A 5,689-nucleotide genomic window follows, 5' to 3' on the forward strand; every position below is an offset into this window, starting at 1 on the left:
AATTTATCTCTTGTGCTCCAAAGGTGTAAGGAGACAAATCTCATTCTAAGTTGGGAGAAAAGCCACTTCATGGTCCAAGAAGGCATGTCATTTCAAAACGGGGAATTGAGGTGGACAAGGCAAAAGTTAAGTTAATCTCTAATCTTCCTCCTCCGAATTCCATCCATCAAATCTGTTCCTTTCTTGGCCATGCCGGATTCTATCGTCGCTTCATCAAGGACTTTAGTAAAATTTCTCGGCCCTTGTGTAATCTCTTAGCCAAGGATGGTCCATTCAATTTTGATAAAGCGTGCATGGAAGCTTTCATTAAACTTCGCACTCTCCTCTCATCTGCCCCAATAATGAAACCGCCTAATTGGTCTCTCCCTTTTGAGATTATGTGTGATGCATTCGACTATGCATTAGGCGCAGTTTTGGGTCAACGTGTGGACAAGCTCCCATACGTCATTTATTATGCTAGTCGAACTCTTTCTAATGCTCAATTAAATTACACCACTACTAAAAAAGGGTTGCTAGCTGTAGTTTATGCCTTGGATAAATTCCGCTCTTATCTTCTAGGTTCCAAGGTCATAGTTTTCTCAGATCATACCGCCCTTCGGCACTTGTTAGCAAAAAAAGAGACCAAACCCCGCTTAATTCGATGGATACTCTTACTTCAAGAGTTTGACATTGAAATTCGGGACAAAAAAGGGGCAGACAATGTTGTCGCCGATCATCTCTCTCGCTTACTCATTGAAAAATCTTCAGATTTCGCCGTCATCCGTGATTCCTTTCCGGATGAGCAACTCTTCCAGATTTCTCATGCAAATCTTCCATAGTTTGCAGATATTGTCAACTACCTTGCAGTAGGTAAAATTCCAACTCATTGGTCCAAACAAGAGAAGGACCAGTTCTTCTCCCAAGTCAAGCATTTCTTTTGGGAAGATCCAGAACTATTCAAGTATTGCCCGGACCAAATCATCCGGCGATGCATTCTTGAAACTGAGACCTCAAGTATCCTAAATTTCTGTCATACTCTTGCTTGTGGAGGCCATTTTAGTGCCAAAAAGACCACTCACAAAGTTCTTCAAAGCGGATTCTATTGGCCCTCCCTGTTTCGAGATGCATATAATTTCTGTAAATCATGTGAAAGATGCCAAAGGCTCAGATCCATGTCCCGAAGAGACATGATGCCTCTCACTCCCATCTTAATAATTAAAATTTTTGATGTGTGGGGAATCGACTTCATGGGACCATTTCCACCTTCTTATGGCTACGAGTACATCCTTGTAGCTGTGGATTATGTTTCCAAATGGGTGGAAGCCGCAGCTACCAGAACCAGTGATCATAAAGTCGTGATCGAGTTCATTCAATCTAACGTCTTTAGTCGTTTTGGTACGCCCCGAGCAATTATCAGCGACGGCGGATCACATTTCAGAAATCGTTATCTTAAATCCATCCTTTCTAAGTATTCGGTCATTCATAAGGTTGCTACACCCTACCATCCTCAAACGAGTGGTCAAGTGGAAGTATCTAATCAGGAGATTAAGCACATCTTAGAAAAAACGGTTCAACCGGACCGCAAAGATTGGTCGTTGAGAGTAAACGACACGCTTTGGGCTTACCGGACAACTTATAAGACGCCCATTAGCATGTCGCCTTATCGGCTTATCTTTGGAAAAGCTTATCATCTCCCAGTAGAATTAGAGCACCGTGCTTTTTGGGCTATAAAAAGGTTCAACTTTGATCTCAAACAGGCCGGCTCTAATCGTGCTTTGCAATTAAATGAACTCGAGGAAATGCGTAATGATGCATATGAAAGTGCCAAAATCTATAAGGCAAAGGCCAAAGTATTCCATGACAAGCACATTGTCAAAAAGTCTTTTGCCCCAGGACAAAAAGTTCGGCTTTTCAATTCCCGCTTGAAACTCTTTCCCGGTAAACTCCGGTCAAGGTGGGATGGTCCATGCCTCATCAATTCTGTCTTTCCTCATGGAGCGGTCGAGCTTCAAGACCCTGCTAATGGATCTCTCTTCATGGTTAACGGCCAACGCCTTAAGCCTTATGTTTTTGGCATAGTCCCTATTCGAAAAGTTGAGAAAGTCCTATTGACGGACCCAATTTATGAGGACTAGTACGCCATGCTAAGCCTGGTTCGTCTAGCTATCGACATTAAATTTAGCATTCATGATAAGCAATTCTTTCGAATTCTTAGCTTCCATCTTCTTCATGCCTCATGACTAGATTTCCTCGGGAAGTGGCGAAGTCAACCAAAAATGTGCATGTTTCCTGAATTGGTTCATCGGGCATTCCGGCAATTCCATTTGGTTTTATTCATTATATCCAAATCTTCGTTCCACTTCGGGAAATATTCGAAGTCATTGAGCATGTTCTCCGTTTCATTCAGAGCTTTTATTGTCTCTGCATCTCTTGGCCATAGCTTGTGAATTCATTCACTCCATGTCGCTTTATGCGATGATCCAGATCTCCGTCATACCCCAATTTATGTTAAGAGCTCACTTGATTCACTCACGGCCTTAAGAAGTTTGTGTTTGATGCCCAAGGCATCAATTTAAGAGCTCCTGCGGGCGCCCGCTGCGCCACCGCGGGGCCCCGCTGAGCCTCCGCGGGCCCCCGTGAAACATTACAAGCACATTCATCGCATCGCGGGTGCCCACCATTGCGCCGCGGGCACCCGCGGTTTCCCTCCGCTGCCAATTAAATGGGCTTTCAAGCCCATTTGGTTTCTTTTAAACTCTTCCCCCTTTCTCTACTCTCGCCGTACACCTTTCAAACCCTACAACCATCCGCCTATTTCTCTTAATATTAATCTTCCCATCTCTAATCTCCATCATCATCATCCAATATAAAAAAAATCCATCCTCCTCATCCATCATTCAAGCTTGCAAAGCCTTGGTTCCTCCACATTGGGTAAGTCTCTCTTCTTCTTCTTTTACTTCTTTCATTTTGTGATCAATGGAGGATGGGATTGATGTGGTGAAGGTTGGTGAATTTGTTGGAGTTGTGCATGGTTGATTTTAGGTACAAAATTTTTGGTTTTTCAGTCTCTAACCAATATTTTGCTCTCTTCCCAATTGTGCTGCACACTAGGTGTTCGCTAAAAGTCTTGAACCAAATTTCTTCATTCCCATGGCTCCTAGGGTTATTTCTAAGCGTGCTAGGTCATTTGAGGGCCCTTCTAATGCTCCTCCGCCCCCAAATTGGGCTGAATGGCCAATTGAAACCGAAGCTCGTTTTTGACATTACACCTACTTTCGAGAGCAATGTGAAGACCGCATGGTCTGTCCGTGACTTGAGGGCTTGTGGCCTATCCTCTATTTTCAAACCGCGCGCTCATTCGTACTTCCCGCGTGTGGTCAGGCTATTCTATGCCAACATGGTCCACTCATGTGAGGAACCGGACAAAATTAAAACCACCATTGATGACTATGATTATGATTTGACCTTGATGACCTTGCTATGGCTATGGATTGCCCCTTGATTTCGCCAGTGGATGAGGTGGGCCTCCCCCTTTATGTTGAAGGTCCCAATCAGCCTACCTTAGCGGATGTTGTGGGAGAAATTTGTCATGGTCAATTCACCGAAAATAGAACCACAAGCACCAATAAATCTTTCTTACCTTACCAGCTATGGTTTCTCGATTCGGTCCTAGCCAAGAACGTCCTACCCGTGCCAGGCCATTCCGAGCGAAAGGGGGAATTTTTTAAAACCCTCTACTATGCTAAAAAGGAGTGTTGGTTTTGTGTCCCACAACTTATCTGGGACCAATTGCTTAAAATCTACAAGGAATTAATCTTGGTTCGGTCACGCACTACCACAACCTGGGCATTCCCATTTCCATACCTTATTACAAGGTTGCTAAAATGTGTTGCACCTCAACCTTGGGGTCTGGAAGTCCAGCACAGCTCAACTTCAGACGTCCCGTCAGGCCCGCATTGGTGACGCACTGGATCGGGGTGCTCCGGCCCCCCCTATGGCTCCTACTCCTGCTCCTCTTGATGCCCCTGCTTCTCTAGCTGCCACTTTTGTCCAGCCGCCAAATGTCATGACTCGAGCTGACTATCTCACCTTGAATGCTTGATTTGATGCATTTGATTTACGCTTTGATGCCATTGAGGGCGCCGTCCAGAAGACCCAGGAGAATCAAGAGATTTTGCAGGCTATGCTCCAGTCATTGATTGACCGGGCGCACCTGGTGCTTCTTCCTCCACGCCAATGGAGGATTGATTTCCTGTTTCACGTTTTATTTTCCTTTTTGCAGTAGTACTACTTTTAGACTTCTTTTGGGCCGCATTTGGTATTTCTTTCCCAGTTCTTTTAAACTTTTAACTACATCTCTTTTGTTAGTTTGCATGGATTTTAGCTTTGAAATAAATTACAGTTATCGTTAGTAATTTTTGGATTCATTTGATTCTTGCTCTGTATAGATGCTTTTGACAGGTTTTTGATTTCAAGTTTGGGGGTATGCTCTTGGAATTCACAAAGTGGCTTATTTTTGCACCGCCACTCTATTCCTCCTCAACTTGGTACTATTGTTCTTTGCACTCTCCAGTTTTCTTTCTAATTCTCTTATCCTTTGTCTTCTCACATTGAGGACAATGTGACATTCAAGTTTGGGGGTGCATGTGCTTTCATTCGTATGATTTTTGCTCATTTTTTTTTTTTATGCTCATAAGTTAATAAAATCATGTTGTTGAAAGCAATGATAGTGTAACCATGGAACTTGTTGAAGGTTGAAGCATGTACTTAATACTTTGTGTATAGAAGCTAAGATAATTTTTGAAAATAAGGAAACTTTTGAAATAAGCATGCTGATTCATAGTTGGTTTGTATAAAGACTTCAATTAAATTCTTGTCGGATTTCATACTCTTTTATGCTTCACATTGCACATTTGCACACCGGAAACCTAATCGTGAGGCATGCAACCCAAATTGACTTTGATCGGGACTCAGTGATCTGAATTAATGACCCTAATGAATGGATACCCTTGGCATTTAAAAAAAAAAAAAAAAAAGCAATCAATGACCAGTCGAAGTTCATAGCCTTTCCAACTCGAGTTATTAAGCCCTAGTAGTGTTTCTACACATAGCACCCTAAAACCATCTGGTTTGGGAGTTGTTGGCCTAACGCTTGTTACATGGGTTGGTTAGAAAGCTTAAAGAACCTAGACATTGCACGGTTATTCAAAAATAAATAAATTTGGTTCGTCGAAGTTTGTAGCCTTTCGAGCCCGAGTTATTAAGCCCTAGGAGTGTTTCTACACTTAGCACCCTAAAGCCATCTGGTTTGGGAGTTGTTGGCCTAACGCTTGCTACATGGGTTGGTTAGAAAGCTTAAGGGATTTTGGCATTGCACAACCAATAGTATGCTTTATTTTGTGTTGAACAATAGAGTTCTCAATAAGCAACAAAAGTTGTATTATGAATAAACTATGCCATGGGAACCTCATTTTGAAGGAGATTTAAGGATGTGAAAATGTGTTATTGGGATTGGAAAAAGAGGGTTAAAGTTGCATATTGGGAATTCGGCCCACTATCATTGAAGTTGGAGTCCATGTTATTCAAGAGATGATAATTGAAGTTTTTATATAAGGCTTAATGATTGATGCATTTAAGATTGAACTCATTTTTGCCATTTTGATTATTAAGGCTTCATATATGCAAGGTAGTCTGTTTAATGGAACTTCCT

This window comes from Cornus florida, unplaced genomic scaffold (assembly GCF_030987335.1).
Source record: "Cornus florida cultivar Cherokee Brave unplaced genomic scaffold, ASM3098733v1 CherokeeBrave_3.0.0_Hap2_Chr07, whole genome shotgun sequence".
Lineage (NCBI taxonomy): Eukaryota > Viridiplantae > Streptophyta > Magnoliopsida > Cornales > Cornaceae > Cornus > Cornus florida.